Source organism: Engystomops pustulosus, chromosome 1, assembly GCF_040894005.1.
Source record: "Engystomops pustulosus chromosome 1, aEngPut4.maternal, whole genome shotgun sequence".
NCBI classification, from domain to species: Eukaryota; Metazoa; Chordata; class Amphibia; order Anura; family Leptodactylidae; genus Engystomops; species Engystomops pustulosus.
This window is the reverse complement of record NC_092411.1, coordinates 206,618,342-206,635,485: the sequence shown is the minus strand read 5'-3', so window position 1 is coordinate 206,635,485 and position 17,144 is coordinate 206,618,342. Positions and strand designations below refer to the sequence as shown.

The 17,144-nt window shown below is 47.1% G+C and overlaps 1 protein-coding gene across 1 annotated transcript in view; it reads right to left on the bottom strand.

Annotated features, from left to right (window-relative positions):
- TET2 (tet methylcytosine dioxygenase 2) overlaps positions 1-15,424 on the bottom strand; it is a 98,132-nt gene extending 82,708 nt beyond the window's left edge. Inside the window, exon 1 of the mRNA XM_072118914.1 lies at positions 15,308-15,424. The gene's annotated coding sequence lies outside the window, so the exon portion shown is untranslated. The remainder of the gene's footprint in view (positions 1-15,307) is intronic.
- Positions 15,425-17,144: the final 1,720 nt, after the last annotated feature.

Sequence of the window (17,144 nt, the reverse complement as noted above, 5' to 3'; positions counted from 1 at the left end):
CAGATTGGGATATGTCTTGAGGAAACGCTGAACTATGTGATTTAACACATGGGCCAGGCATGGCACATGTGTCAGTCTGCCGAGTTGCAGAGCCGCCACCAGGTTACGGCCATTGTCAAATACAACCATGCCTGGCTTCAGGTTCAGCGGTGCCAGCCACAGATCAGTCTGCACCGTGATGCCCTGTAATAGCTCTTGGGCGGTGTGCCTTTTATCGCCTAGGCTCAGCAGTTTGAGCACCGCCTGCTGTCGCTTAGCGACGGCACTGCTGCTGTGCCTAGAGCTACCGACTGATGGCGCCATTCCCACGGATGGTAATTCGGAGGAGGAGGTGGAGGAGGAGTGGGAGGAGGAGGAGGCATAGTAGGCCTGAGAGACCTGGACCGAGGTAGGCCCCGCAATCCTCGGCGTCGGCAGTATATGACCAGCCCCAGGGTCAGACTCGGTCCCAGCCTCCACCAAGTTAACCCAATGTGCCGTCAGCGATATATAGTGGCCCTGCCCGGCAGCACTCGTCCACGTGTCCGTGGTCAGGTGGACCTTGTCAGAAACGGCGTTGGTCAGGGCACGGATGATGTTGTCTGACACGTGCTGGTGCAGGGCTGGGACGGCACATCGGGAAAAGTAGTGCCGGCTGGGGACCGAATACCGAGGGGTGGCCGCCGCCATGAGGTTGCGAAAGGCCTCGGTCTCTACCAGCCTATAGGGCAGCATCTCCAGGCTAAGTAATCTGGAGATGTGGACGTTGAGGGCTTGGGCGTGTGGGTGGATTGCACTATACTTCCTTTTGCGCTCCAGCGTCTGGGGTATGGAGAGCTGAATGCTGCGCATGGAGACATTGGTGGATCGTGGAGGACGAAGATGTGGTTTTCGCACTGGAGGTGTTTGGGCCGGGGCCCTGGGCAGGGAGCTGACTAGCAGAGGCAGCAGATGACACAGGGGAAGGAGCAGTGGTGTGCCCGGCCGGAGGTGAACGGGCTTGGTGCCATTGAGTGGGGTGTTTAGCATTCATATGCCTGCGCATACTGGTGGTAGTTAAGCTAGTAGTGGTGGAACCCCTGCTGATCTTGGTGTGGCACAGGTTGCAAAACACAGTCCGTCGGTCATCCGGTGTTTCTTTAAAGAACCTCCAGACTTCCGAAAATTTGGCCCTCGCCACGGGAGCTTGACTACGTGAAACATTTGGCGCTGATGCGCCAGCTCTGGCCTTGCCTCTCCGTCTGGCCCCACCACTGCCTCTTCCAACCTGTTCTCGTGGAGGACTTGCCTCCGTCTCAGAAGCACTGTGTTCACCCGGCCTATCAACCCAGCTTGGGTCTGTCACCTCATCATCCTCCGATCCCTCAGTCTGCTCCCCCCTCAGACTTCCTGCCCTGACAACAACTTCCCCACTGTCTGACAACCGTGTCTCCTCATCGTCCGACACCTCTTTACACACTTCTTCCACTACGTCAACAATGTCATCATCACCCACAGACTGCGACCGGTGGAAAACCTGGGCATCGGAAAAGAGCTCAGCAGCAACTGGACAAGTGGTTTGTGACTGTGGGAAGGGTCCAGAAAACAGTTCCTCAGAGTATGCCGGTTCAAATGCCAAATTTTGCTGGGAGGGGGCAGACTGGGGGGAAGGAGGCTGAGGTTGAGCAGTGCTGATTTCGATGACATGGGTGGACTGCGTGGAAGACTAACTCATGGACAAATGGCTAGAAGCATTGTCCGCAATCCACGACATCACCTGTTCCCATTGTTCTGGCCTCAACAGTGCTCTACCACGAGTCCCAGTAACTTGAGACATGAACCTAGGGAGTGTAGCTCTGCGGCGTTCCCCTGCTCCCTCATCAGCAGGTGGTGTCTCACCCCGCCCAGGACCACGGCCTCTGACCCCTGCAGTAGTTGGACGCCCACGTCCATGCCCTCGTCCTCTACCCCTAGCCCTCGGGTTCAACATTTTCAAAATTAAAGTGTAAACTGTAAATTTTTTTGGATTTTTTTTTTTTTTGGTTTTATTTGTGTTTTTTTGTGTTTTTTTTTTTACAAAACAATGCTATCCTATTGCTATGGCTAGTTTTTAACCTACACTGACAGCACACAACTGGATTTTGTGCTGTGCCTGATGACTTTGAGTTATAAAAAAAAATAAAAGTAAAAAAAAAAATCAGCAGACTGTGCCTAATTCAATCAAACCCCTAATAAATTGTCCCACTTAGGTGTTTGAGATGTGTGTATCACTAAGAGCTAAATATAACGTTCCCAAGTCTCTCTGCAAATTCCTCACAATATGGTACTATCTGCACTACTAGTGCCAGCAAGGCCAGCCACAAGCAAATCAACAATATATTTAATGCTATTGTAGGCCTAAGAAATTCGGTTGGGTTCTTGTATGCCTAGTTTCTAACAGCACACAAGAACTGGATTTTAAGTCACTTTAAGTTTTGAAAAAAAAAAAATCGTCAGACTGTGCCTAATTCAATCAAACCCCTAATAAATTGTCCCACTTAGGTGTTTGAGATGTGTGTGTCACTAAGAGCTAAATAGAACGTTCCCAAGTCTCTCTGAAAATTCCTCACAATATGGTACTAGCTGCACTACTAGTGCCAGCAAGCCCAGCCACAAGCAAACCAAAAAACTAAAAATATATAACGCTATTCTAGCCCTAACAAGGGCTGTTGGGTTCTTGTAGACTCACTCCTGCCTAACAGTAAGCTAATATAACACCCTAACGCTATCCCTGCAGCGGCTCTGACAGACAGAGAATGATGCGAGCAGCGCGGCCAGGGGCTAGTCTATTCCAGGGTCACCTGATCAGGCCAGCCAACCACTGCTATCGACGTGTCATGCTGGGTGGAGTGCAGAGTCTCCTGGCTTGTGATTGGCTCTGTTTCTGGCCGCCAAAAATCAAAACAGCGGGAGATGCCATTTTCTCAAGCGGGCGAAGTATTCGTCCGAGCAACGAGCAGTTAAGAGTACGCTAATGCTCGAACGAGTGTGTTCGCTCATCTCTAGTGATAAACAAGGGGGGGGGGGGGTCTCAAATATTATACCTCTCCTCTGGGGTGTCTCCTGTATTATAGGTCTGCTCTGGGGCGTCTCCTGTATTATACCTCTGCTCTGGGGAGTCGCCTGTATTATACCTATGCTCTGGGGCGTCTCTTGTATTATAGGTCTGCTCTGTGGCGTCTCCTGTATTATATATCTGCTCTAGGTAGGGTCTCCAGTATTATTATTGTCTGGTTTGTGCACTGGATTTATAGATCACTTGAAGTCTTTATTAGTTATTGTACAAATGTAGTAGAGCAGCCATTATCACCCGGCAAACCCCGGGCAAGTGTCGGGGCCCACAGCTGCTGGGTGGGCCCACTTGTGGCCACATCCCCATCCCTAGCAGCCTGACCTTGCCGAGTGCTGGCGCCGTAGGGGAAGCTCTGCAGAAGACTGAGGTGAGTACTAATTCTTTTATTTTGAATGGTCACATGGGGATGAGGAGTGGGCTGTATGTAATGCATGGGGGATCAGGAGGGGGCTGTGTATAATAAATGGGGGGCTGTATTGAATGAATGGGGTTTGAGGAGGGGGCTGCATATATTGAATGGGGGTGAGGAGGAGGCTGCATATAATGTATGGGGTGAGGAGAGGGCTGCATATAATGTATGGGGTGAGGTGGGGGCTGCATATAATACATGGGGTGACTTGTAAGTATGTGGTTAGGGCAGAGGCAGAACTAAATTTAGGAAAGGTGAGTAATCACCACTGAGCAGGGAAAGACATTCAGCTGATCATTGTCCATGTGCCTGGCTGCTTTTATGTTTGGCATTCTCCAAAGAACTTCAATGTAACACATTGAGGTATTACTTTTAAATGAATATGTTCATTTTAGAGATGAGCGAACATGCTCGTCCGAGCTTGATGCTCGGTCGAGCATTAGGGTACTCGAAACTGCTCGTTGCTCGGACGAATACTTCGCCCGCTCGAGAAAATGGCAGCTCCCGCCGTTTTGCTTTTTGGCGGCCAGAAACAGAGCCAATCACAAGCCAGGAGACTCTGCACTCCACCCAGCATGACGTGGTACCCTTACACGTCGATAGCAGTGGTTGGCTGGCCAGATCAGGTGACCCTGGGATAGACTAGCCGCTGCCCGCGCTGCTCGGATCATTCTGTGTCTGGATGCCGCTAGGGAGAGAGCTGCTGCTGGTCAGGGAAAGCGTTAGGGTGTTCTATTAGCTTACTGTTAGGCAGGAGTGATTCTCAAAGAACCCAACAGCCCTTCTTAGGGCTACAATAACGTTCTACTTTTTTTATTTTAATTTGCATCTAGTACCATTTTGTGAGGAATTAGCAGGGGGACTTGCTACCGTTGTGTTTAGCTCTTAGTGGCACACATATCCATAGCAAAGACCGAAGTGGGAAAATTTAGTAGGGGTTGGATTTCAATTAGGCACTAACTCAGTGTCATCTCATCTGGCATAGTAGTGTGCTTTGATACTTGGCTAGAAAATAGCCATAGGAGAATACAAAGAGCTTACTTACGCATACAGTAGCGTTCTATATATTTGATTTCTGGTTGATCTGCTGGTGGCTGTACTTTCTGCAGTGCATGTACTAGCCAATTCTGAGCAATTTGTAGTGAGACTTGCGACCGCTGTGTTCTGCGCTTAGTGACGCACATATCCATAGCAAAGACCGAAGTGGGAAAATTTAGTAGGGGTTGGATTTCAATTAGGCACTAACTCAGTGTCATCTCATCTGGCATAGTAGTGTGCTTTGATACTTGGCTAGAAAATAGCCATAGGAGAATACAAAGAGCTTACTTACGCATACAGTAGCGTTCTATATATTTGATTTCTGGTTGATCTGCTGGTGGCTGTACTTTCTGCAGTGCATGTACTAGCCAATTCTGAGCAATTTGTAGTGAGACTTGCGACCGCTGTGTTCTGCGCTTAGTGACGCACATATCCATAGCAAAGACCGAAGTGGGAAAATTTAGTAGGGGTTGGATTTCAATTAGGCACTAACTCAGTGTCATCTCATCTGGCATAGTAGTGTGCTTTGATACTTGGCTAGAAAATAGCCATAGGAGAATACAAAGAGCTTACTTACGCATACAGTAGCGTTCTATATATTTGATTTCTGGTTGATCTGCTGGTGGCTGTACTTTCTGCAGTGCATGTACTAGCCAATTCTGAGCAATTTGTAGTGAGACTTGCGACCGCTGTGTTCTGCGCTTAGTGACGCACATATCCATAGCAAAGACCGAAGTGGGAAAATTTAGTAGGGGTTGGATTTCAATTAGGCACTAACTCAGTGTCATCTCATCTGGCATAGTAGTGTGCTTTGATACTTGGCTAGAAAATAGCCATAGGAGAATACAAAGAGCTTACTTACGCATACAGTAGCGTTCTATATATTTGATTTCTGGTTGATCTGCTGGTGGCTGTACTTTCTGCAGTGCATGTACTAGCCAATTCTGAGCAATTTGTAGTGAGACTTGCGACCGCTGTGTTCTGCGCTTAGTGACGCACATATCCATAGCAAAGACCGAAGTGGGAAAATTTAGTAGGGGTTGGATTTCAATTAGGCACTAACTCAGTGTCATCTCATCTGGCATAGTAGTGTGCTTTGATACTTGGCTAGAAAATAGCCATAGGAGAATACAAAGAGCTTACTTACGCATACAGTAGCGTTCTATATATTTGATTTCTGGTTGATCTGCTGGTGGCTGTACTTTCTGCAGTGCATGTACTAGCCAATTCTGAGCAATTTGTAGTGAGACTTGCGACCGCTGTGTTCTGCGCTTAGTGACGCACATATCCATAGCAAAGACCGAAGTGGGAAAATTTAGTAGGGGTTGGATTTCAATTAGGCACTAACTCAGTGTCATCTCATCTGGCATAGTAGTGTGCTTTGATACTTGGCTAGAAAATAGCCATAGGAGAATACAAAGAGCTTACTTACGCATACAGTAGCGTTCTATATATTTGATTTCTGGTTGATCTGCTGGTGGCTGTACTTTCTGCAGTGCATGTACTAGCCAATTCTGAGCAATTTGTAGTGAGACTTGCGACCGCTGTGTTCTGCGCTTAGTGATGCACATATCCATAGCAAAGACCGAAGTGGGAAAATTTAGTAGGGGTTGGATTTCAATTAGGCACTAACTCAGTGTCATCTCATCTGGCATAGTAGTGTGCTTTGATACTTGGCTAGAAAATAGCCATAGGAGAATACAAAGAGCTTACTTACGCATACAGTAGCGTTCTATATATTTGATTTCTGGTTGATCTGCTGGTGGCTGTACTTTCTGCAGTGCATGTACTAGCCAATTCTGAGCAATTTGTAGTGAGACTTGCGACCGCTGTGTTCTGCGCTTAGTGACGCACATATCCATAGCAAAGACCGAAGTGGGAAAATTTAGTAGGGGTTGGATTTCAATTAGGCACTAACTCAGTGTCATCTCATCTGGCATAGTAGTGTGCTTTGATACTTGGCTAGAAAATAGCCATAGCAATAGGATAGCATTGTTTGGTTTTAAAAACTAAAAAAAAAACAAAAAACACAAAAAAAAAAAAAAAACACAAAAAAAACAAAAAAAAGTAAAAAAAAAAATAAAGTTATAACTCTCATTTTAAAAATGTTTAACCCGAGGGCTAGGGGTAGAGGACGAGGGCGGGGACGTGGGCGTCCAACTACTGCAGGGGTCAGAGGCCGTGGTCCTGGGCGGGGTGAGACACCACCTGCTGATGAGGGAGCAGGGGAACGCCGCAGAGCTACACTCCCTAGGTTCATGTCTGAAGTTACTGGGACTCGTGGTAGAGCACTGTTGAGGCCAGAACAGTGCGAACAGGTGATGTCGTGGATTGCTGACAATGCTTCGAGCAATTTGTCCACCACCAGTCAGTCTTCCACGCAGTCCACCCATGTCACCGAAATCGCCACTCCTCCAGCTCCTGCACCTCAGCCTCCTCCCCCCCAGTCTGCCCCCTCCCAGGAAAATTTGGCATTTGAACCGGCATACTCTGAGGAACTGTTTTCTGGACCCTTCCCACAGTCACAAACCACTTGTCCGGTTGCTGCTGAGCAATTTTCCGATGCCCAGGTTTTCCAACAGTCACAGTCTGTGGGTGATGATGACCTTCTTGACGTAGTGGAAGTGTGTAAAGAGGTGTCCGACGATGAGGAGACACGGTTGTCAGACAGTGGGGAAGTTGTTGTCAGGGCAGGAAGTCCGAGGGGGGAGCAGACTGAGGGATCGGAGGATGATGAGGTGACAGACCCAAGCTGGGTTGAGAGGCCGGGTGAACACAGTGCTTCTGAGACGGAGGAGAGTCCTCGACCAGAACAGGTTGGAAGAGGCAGTGGTGGGGCCAGACGGAGAGGCAGGGCCAGAGCTGGTGCATCAGCGCCAAATGTGTCAACTAGTGAAGCTCCCGTGGCGAGGGCTCCTGCGGCGAGGGCTAGATCTTCAGAAGTCTGGAGGTTCTTTAAGGAAACACCGGATGACCGACGGACTGTGGTGTGCAACATTTGCCAAACCAGGCTCAGCAGGGGTTCCACCACTACTAGCTTAACTACCACCAGTATGCGCAGGCATATGAATGCTAAACACCCCACTCAGTGGCAACAAGCCCGTTCACCTCCGGCCGTGCACACCACTGCTCCTTCCCCTGTGTCAGCTGCTAGTCAGCCCCCTGCCCAGGACCCTGCCACAAAAACCCCATCGTCGCCTCCACGATCCTCCACAGCATCCACCAGCGTTCAGCTCTCCATACCCCAGACGCTGGAGCGGAAACGCAAATATAGTGCAACCCACCCGCACGCCCAAGCCCTTAATGTGCACATCTCCAGATTGCTTAGCCTGGAGATGCTGCCCTATAGGCTAGTAGAGACCGAGGCCTTTCGCAACCTCATGGCGGCGGCCGCCCCTCGGTATTCGGTCCCCAGCCGCCACTACTTTTCCCGATGTGCCGTCCCAGCCCTGCACCAGCACGTGTCAGACAACATCATCCGTGCCCTGACCAACGCCGTTTCTGACAAGGTCCACCTGACCACGGACACGTGGACGAGTGCTGCCGGGCAGGGCCACTATATATCGCTGACGGCACATTGGGTTAACTTGGTGGAGGCTGGGACCGAGTCTGACACTGGGGCTGCTCATATACTGCCGACGCCGAGGATTGCGGGGCCTACCTCGGTCCAGGTGTTTCAGGCCTACTATGCCTCCTCCTCCTCCCACCCCTCCTCCACCTCCTCCTCCGAACTACCATCCGTGGGCACGGCGCCATCAGTCGGTAGCTCTAGGCACAGCAGCAGTGCCGTCGCTAAGCGACAGCAGGCGGTGCTCAAACTGCTGAGCCTAGGCGACAAAAGGCACACCGCCCAAGAGCTATTACAGGGCATCACGGCGCAGACTGATCTGTGGCTGGCACCGCTGAACCTCAAGCCGGGAATGGTTGTGTGTGACAACGGCCGTAACCTGGTGGCGGCTCTGCAACTCGGCAGACTGACACATGTGCCATGCCTGGCCCATGTGTTAAATCTGATAGTTCAGCGTTTCCTCAAGACATACCCCAATCTGTCTGATTTGCTCACGAAGGTGCGCCGCATCTGTGCGCATTTCAGGAAGTCCAGCCCAGATGCTGCCACTCTCAGGGCAGCGCAGCGCCGCCTCCAACTGCCCGCTCACCGACTGTTGTGCGACGTGCCCACGAGGTGGAATTCAACACTGACCATGTTATCCAGAGTTTACCAGCAGCGCAGAGCGATTGTAGACTGCCAGATGTCAACTTCCACCAGAACTGGTAGTCAGGTCAGTCAGCTTCCTCAAGTCTACAATGAGGAGTGGACGTGGATGTCTGATATCTGTCAGGTGCTGAGTAACTTTGAGGAGTCAACACAGATGGTCAGTGGCGATGCCGCCATCATCAGCCTCACCATCCCGCTGCTTGGCCTGTTGAAAAACTCTCTGGTCAGCATGAAGTCGGAAGCTTTGCGCTCGTCACAAGAGACAGGGGAAGAATATTCCCTTGTTGATAGCCAAAGCACCCTCAGGTCTGTTTCTCAGCGCATATCGGAGGAGGTGGAGGTGGAGGAGGATGAGGAGGAAGAGGAGGAGAATGTTGGTGAGACACAAGAGGGGACCATTGTTGAGTCCTTTACTGTTCAGCGTGTATGGGCAGAAGAAGAGGAGTTGGAGGAGTTGGAGGAGGAGGAAATGGACAGTCAGGCCAGTGAGGGGAGTGAATTCTTACGCGTTGGTACTCTGGCGCATATGGCAGATTTCATGCTAGGCTGCCTATCCCGTGACCCTCGCGTTCAAAGAATTTATTCCAGCACCGATTACTGGGTGTTCACTCTCCTGGACCCACGGTACAAGCAAAATCTTTCCACTCTCATCCCTGCAGAGGAAAGGAGTGTGAGAATGCATGAATACCAGCAGGCCCTGGTGCACAAGCTGAAACAGTATTTCCCTTCTGACAGCGCTAGCGGCAGAGTGCGTAGTTCTGCGGGACAAGTAGCGAGGGAGAGTAGGCGAGCAGGCAGCTTGTCCAGCACTGGCAAGGGTACGCTTTACAAGGCTTTTGCCAGCTTTATGTCACCCCAGCAAGACACTGTCACCTGTCCCCAGTCTCGGCAGAGTAGGGCTGATCTTTACAGAAAGATGGTGAGGGAGTACGTAGCTGACCATACCATCGTCCTAAATGATCACACAGCTCCCTACAACTACTGGGTTTCAAAGCTGGACATGTGGCACGAACTGGCGCTGTACGCCTTGGAGGTTCTTGCCTGCCCTGCCGCTAGCGTCTTGTCCGAGCGGGTTTTCAGTGCAGCTGGTGGCATCATCACCGATAAGCGTACACGCCTGTCGACTGACAGCGCTGACAGGCTGACGCTTATTAAAATGAATAAAGGCTGGATTTCTCAGAATTTCCAATCTCCACCAGGTGAAGGAAGCTCAACCTGAATAATTGATCCACTCCTCCTCCTCCTCATTTTCCTCCTTCTCCTCCTCTTTGTACAGTAAAGCAGAGGAAAATGGCTATTTTTTGACAGGGCCCACTGGCTCTTGCTATAGTACTTCATGCATTTAATTTTTCTGGAGGGCCACCTACCCGGTCCTCTGTTTGAAACAATTTTTGTGAGTGCCACATACAGGCACTCAATCTATTCCATTTTACTGGAGGGCCACCTACCTGCTCCTCTGGTTTGAAACATTTTTGGGACTGCCACATACAGGCACTCAATCTATTCCATTTTACTGCAGGGCCACCTACCTGCTCCTCTGGTTTGAAACATTTTTGGGACTGCCACATACAGGCACTCAATCTATTCCATTTTACTGCAGGGCCACCTACCTGCTCCTCTGGTTTGAAACATTTTTGGGACTGCCACATACAGGCACTCAATCTATTCCATTTTACTGGAGGGCCACCTACCTGCTCCTCTGGTTTGAAAAATTTTTGGGACTGCCACATACAGGCACTCAATCTATTCCATTTTACTGCAGGGCCACCTACCTGCTCCTCTGGTTTGAAACATTTTTGGGACTGCCACATACAGGCACTCAATCTATTCCATTTTACTGGAGGGCCACCTACCTGCTCCTCTGGTTTGAAAAATGTTTGGGACTGCCACATACAGGCACTATCCAAATTAAATTGTCTCCATAGCAGCCTCCACACGTTGTCTCCATTGCTACCTCCAAAAGTCGTCCATATAGCTGCCTCCATACATCGTCCCTTTATCAAACGAGGTGTGTCAGGCAGAAATTTGGGTTGTTTTCATGGATTCCACATCAAAGTTGTTAACTTTGTCGCCACCCTGCTGTGTTATCCACAAAATATACTGGCAAACTTTTACCATTTAGGGATATTATTTCAGCGCTTCTTGCGCATCTGTTTACATTCCCCTCACCCGGCATATCCTAAACTTATAAGAACGCTACTACACTTGATCTTATACAAAAGGTTCTTAGAAGTGCTGTTTGGGGAGTAGCCTAGAGACAGGGGCTTGAATTGGCGAAAGCTCGCCTGGCAGCGGAGCGCCAGCTCCATGCGCATCATGCGCTTCTTGCGCATCTGTTTACATTCCCCTCACCCGGCATATCCTAAACTTATAAGAACGCTACTACACTTGATCTTATACAAAAGGTTCTTAGAAGTGCTGTTTGGGGAGTAGCCTAGAGACAGGGGCTTGAATTGGCGAAAGCTCGCCTGGCAGCGGAGCGCCAGCTCCATGCGCATCATGCGCTTCTTGCGCATCTGTTTACATTCCCCTCACCCGCCATATCCTAAACTTATAAGAACGCTACTACACTTGATCTTATACAAAAGGTTCTTAGAAGTGCTGTTTGGGGAGTAGCCTAGAGACAGGGGCTTGAATTGGCGAAAGCTCGCCTGGCAGCGGAGCGCCAGCTCCATGCGCATCATGCGCTTCTTGCGCATCTGTTTACATTCCCCTCACCCGCCATATCCCAAACTTATAAGAACGCTACTACACTTAACTTGGTGCAGGCTGGGACCGAGTCTGACCCTGGGGCTGGTCATATACTGCCGACGCAGAGAATTGCGGGGCCTACCTCGGTCCAGGTCTCAAAGGCCTACTATACCTCCTCCCACCCCTCCTCCACCTTTTCCTCCTCCGAATTACCATCCGTGGGCATGGCGCCATCAGTCGGTAGCTCTAGGCACAGCAGCAGTGCCGTCGCTAAGCGACAGCAGGCGGTGCTGAAACTGCTGAGCCTAGGCGATAAAAGGCACACCGCCCAAGAGCTATTACAGGGCATTCCACATCAAAGTTGTTAACTTTGTCGCCACCCTGCTGTGTAATCCACAAAATATACTTGCAAACTTTTACCATTTAGGGATATTATTTCAGCGCTTCTTGCGCATCTGTTTACATTCCCCTCACCCGCCATATCCTAAACTTATAAGAACGCTACTACACTTGATCTTATACAAAAGGTTCTTAGAAGTGCTGTTTGGGGAGTAGCCTAGAGACAGGGGCTTGGATTGGCAAAAGCTCGCCTGGCTGCAGAGCGCCAGCTCCATCCCAAGATCCAACTAACATAGTTGCAGCACCTTTAATCTACTACTAGTTCACTGCCTCCATAATAATAATAATAATAATCTTTATTTATATAGCGCCATCATATTCCGTAGCGCTTTACAAATCATAGGAAACAAATACAAATGTATTGTAACAGAGCACAACATTTGTATGGAACAACAGGAGTGAGGTCCCTGCTCGCCAGAGCTTACGGTTTATGAAGATGATGGGGTAACACGAGGTAAAAGAATATTTAACGGTCAAGCCATTCTTCTTAGGGAATAGAACAAAATATAATAAATGGAATTGCTGTCGCTTGAACCACTCAGCCGTCATCTTATATACCAGGTCCAGGGTGAATGGGACTGCAGAGAAGTCTGGTGCCTGTTGGTTGCTGGATAACAGATGGGAGGACGACACAGGACGGGTTAGTAGAAGAGTTAAAACTTCATGCAGTTAATGAGTGTTATAGGCTTGCCTAAAGAAATGGGTTTTAAGAGCACGTTTGAAACTTTGGAGGTTAGGTATTAGTCTGATAGTCCAGGGCAGAGCATTCCATAGAATTGGTGCAGCTCTAGAGAAGTCTTGGAGACGCGAGTGGGAGGTCCGCACTAGGGTAGAGGTTAATCTAAGATCACTGGCGGATCTAAGAGCACGGGTTGGGCGATAGACTGAGATAAGAGAGGAGAGGTAGGGGGGTGCAGCATTATACAGAGCTTTATGGATGAGGGTTATTATTATTTTAAACTGTATTCGAAAGGAGACTGGCAGCCAGTGCAGCGACTGGCATGAACTGTAAGCATACATGGTCCCCTTATCAAACGAGCTGTGTCAGGCAGAATTTTGGGTTGTTTTCATGGCTTCCATGTTAACTTTGTCGCCACCCTGCTGTGTAATCCACAAAATATACTGGCAAACTTTTATCATGTACCGATATTATTTGAGCGCTTCTTGCTCACCTCCTTTGGTTCCTCTCTGACACCCATTGGTTTGAAGCCTGAGTCCAATTAGGGTATGTCGCCATGCCACTCTCTAGCCTGCTGCCGCTGCCTCTGCCTCTGCATGCCGTCCCCTATAGTGTCAGGGTCAATTATTGGATGTTTTACATGCTATCTAGCTTCATTCTGTCACTCTGTCATGGCCATGCTGTTGCCCATAATTTCGGCATAATGGTGCGATTAAGCAGCCTCAGAGGCATCCATGCATGCTGCCCCTGCTGTTTCCTGTCCATTTCCGTGGTGTTTCCATCCTTTTCTGAGGTTCCCAGGTGTTTGGCCAAGCTTCCCTGTGCAGAGCCTTGGTCCCCTTGAAAAATGCTCGAGTCTCCCATTGACTTCAATGGGGTTCGTTATTCGAGACGAGCACTCGAGCATCGGGAAAAGTTCGTCTCGAATAACGAGTACCCGAGCATTTTAGTGTTCGCTCATCTCTAGTTCATTTATTTATAATTCTTTGCTGCAAAGAACAGCTTCATACTAAAAGACCTGTAAAAGAAGCATGCAAGTGTGCATGCACTTATAGAAAAAGGATAAAAATGCATATTTCTTTTTAATTTATGTTGAAATATATGTATGAGGGCTTGTACTTTGCGGAATGACTTGTAATTTTTTTTAGCAGCAATATTTAGCAAACTGTGGATAAACATCTCAGGGGTATAAAAGTATATAAATGTTGTAGCTTTTATTTTTAATGATGTTCTAGTAGGAGTTTTGGTAACATATTTTATTAACTAATTTTGAAGAGTCTTTCTTCAAAAACTGTAGTGTAATGAGAAGTATGTATTCAGTGATATCATGTATGACCCTGTATGCTTCTCTGTGTGATTAAAAAAGTTAGGGAGCAGATTCTGTATACTTGTGCAGTGCATGGAACATATCAAAAATGCCAGGTTACAGCCATCAGCCCTGAAGAAAATGTAGAATTAGAGATAGTACCTGCAGAAGTGAATCTTCTAAAAAATGCAAGATGCAAATCACATGTGCTTTTTGATTTTGATTAAAGTTTATTGTATTGCATAAATGATTAAAACCTGAATATGTACAGTCAATCTTAAAGAGGTTTGCCCATGAAAGAAAGCTCTCAAATTTGAATCCCCTATTGATCTAATTTTTAAAACCCTTACCTTACAATTTTACTGAGTTTTATTGCTGTGATGGTCAGTGTCAAATTCCAGAGTGTGGGCGGGGACTCTCTAAGCAGACACTTAATGATCCCTCTAGTGCTATGTGATACTATGTGCTGACAATGTGCTTAGATTATCAGGGTACAGTTTTATTTAGGTTTTACACTTTTATTTAGCTTATGAACATTCTACTAGTATTTCACATAGAGAAAAAGAGAGAAGAGATAGATCAAAGATGAGAGATTATGAGATGAATGAGATGCATATAACACACAATGACACACTTCCGCTCTGCTACATCTGAGCTATAACAAACGCTGTCAGAGTTCCCCGTGGATAGAGACCTTATGTTACCTGTAGCTTGTAGAATAAGTCTCTGTACAGAGAAGCAGATAGGAGAAGCTATTCATGAGAAGAATCTGCCATGTCTGACCCTAGAAGATTTATAGTCAGATCCTGGGGCAACCGAAATTGTATGCACCAGGACTGATACAGAAACAAACCCCTTATACTAGAATAAAGAGGAAAGTATAGGTATATGATATGAACATATGATACTATACAAACTCATCACTATTTTCTGACCATCCTTTTAGAAAAAAATCTAAAAAGTAACAATTATACAAGAAATTAGGACAGTTTAGTAACAATAAGCTTGAATATAGAAAACCATGCATGTGGTAGAATGCTATTATTGGACAATCTACATTCACTTCAAAACATATTGCCCTATTCTGTCAATCACTTGAATACAATATAGTTCCATAGTTTATACATTTGAAAAAAGACACATGTCCATCAAATTCAACCAGGGAAGGGAAGTGATTGGATGAGGAAGGGTACAATATGTTACAAGTACAACCTGTCTGTTTGCAGTATAGCTTGCACACCAGCACCTTCTGTTTCTAAAGCTTATGTAATCTGCCTGTTTTACAAGACAACCTTAAGATTTCTAATTGCCAGATGATGCTGCCTATAGCCATTGCCGTTTATTGATTTACAGAAAACCTGTGATTGTAAATTAATGGAAACATTTATAAATAGCATTATAACGTGTGTCACCATTTATACAAGAAAATAAGCTACGGTATATCACCAACTGCATGGGGAAATAGCAGTCATTAGATAGTAATTTGATTAAGACATTACCGTTTGTAGGCGTCTTCTGGCTTTGAAGGCATATGTTTAGAAGCTCCTCTTCCATGTTGTTCTTCAGGTGGACATATGTGGTTAGGTTTCCTCTCCGTGGTCTGAGCATGCTGCTGAATATTTGCTTGTAAGTTACTGGTGAGAGAAAAATAGACAGATCTTTAACTCCTGCTGCAGTAACACAAGTACATCGTAGCTCAGTGAAATTCTCTCCTGTAATTACGGTCTTCCATAGAATGAAGATCTTAAGCATTTTTTGTATTAGTCCTTCCGTAATTGGAGTGTCGCAATTCCTGTTAGCAGTCTTACACCATATTTAATATTCGATCATTTACTAATTTTAATATGAAAATCCAAGGTCATCAGGAAAAAGCACAGCACAACTTTGACTTCTCCGTGATAAAAATAACTGATATCGTTTTTTTAGGTTTGATGATGACAGCTATATTTTTATTTCCTAAATGTATTAGTTTTTGTGGTTACTTTAATGCCTCATGTTACTAAAAATTTTTAGGGCTTCTACCTACCATATAAGAGCTTTTTTATAAAGTTTTTTAATAGTGCATGAGGCTTCTACTATACCACTGTACATCTCATATGTTGTACAGACCTACACAGATTTTTTTTGTATTCAATACAAACATTACAGGAAAAAAAACCATGGCATTACTTCTAAGAAATAATGGGGCACATTTACAAAGGGTCCGCATGGCGCATTTTCGACGGGTTTTTCCGATTTGCGCTGCATTTAAGTAGGGTTCTTGGCGCATGCGATCGGAATTTGGCGCAATCGCGCCAACTTGCATGCGGCACAAATCCGGCGCATGAAAATGGACGCACGATCTTGAAGAATTGCGGCGGACATCATCCTCATCGGAGAACGCACCTCAGGGATCGCGACAGGAACAGGTAAGTAAATCTGACCCAATATTTCTGTACATTTCTGTACAACCTTTGCCACTATGGCTCCAGACCACAAATCAAGCACAGTACCTTTTTAGATGTCTATATACATGTTACACAGTTACCTCTGGCCATGAGATTAGAGCCAGCATTTTCTAAAAAATACTTTTTTTGATGTCCTCTGTTCCAGTTATGGAGGCGGGCAACTGAAGTGTACAGTCAAGCTACCCTACCCTCATCATGGAGGGCTGAGGAGGAAGATTTTTTTGTCTCCACACAACCAGAGGGAGTGGTGAATGATTACACTCATTTACTCCCTTCCTGAGTAATACAAAGCCACGGTCTCCCTCTAAATCTCTTCCTCACCCCACCTCAGGAATTCTCTTCAGCTTGGCAGTTCAAGTACCTTGACTGTAAACTGCAGCTCCCCGCCTCCATGACTGGAACAAAGGACATCAATAAAAGTCTTTTTTAGAAGAATGGTAGATCTAGTCCCATGCATAGAGGCATGATTGGAGCACAAAGACATCTAAAAGATACTGGGGCACATATACTGAGGGTCCATGGACCGAGATTCAGTTGGGTTTTCCCAAATATTTCCGTTTTGCACGCGATCGGATTGTGGCGCATTGGTGCCGGCTTGCACGCGACAGAAATGGGAGGGGCGTGGCCATCGGACAACCTGACGGATTCGGAAAAACCGCAGAATTTAAAAAACGAAATGTGTCGCAAGATCACACACTCACATGCACCAGGAAGAAGAAGGTGAACTCCGGCGGACCTCGGCGCAGAAGCGACACCTGCAGGAAATGGGACACACGACCTTAGTGAATCACACCGGACCCAAATCCTCATTGGACAACGCACCGTGGGATCGCAACAGGACCAGGTTAGTAAATGTGCCCCACTGTGTGTGGTTTGTGGGTGACAGGTT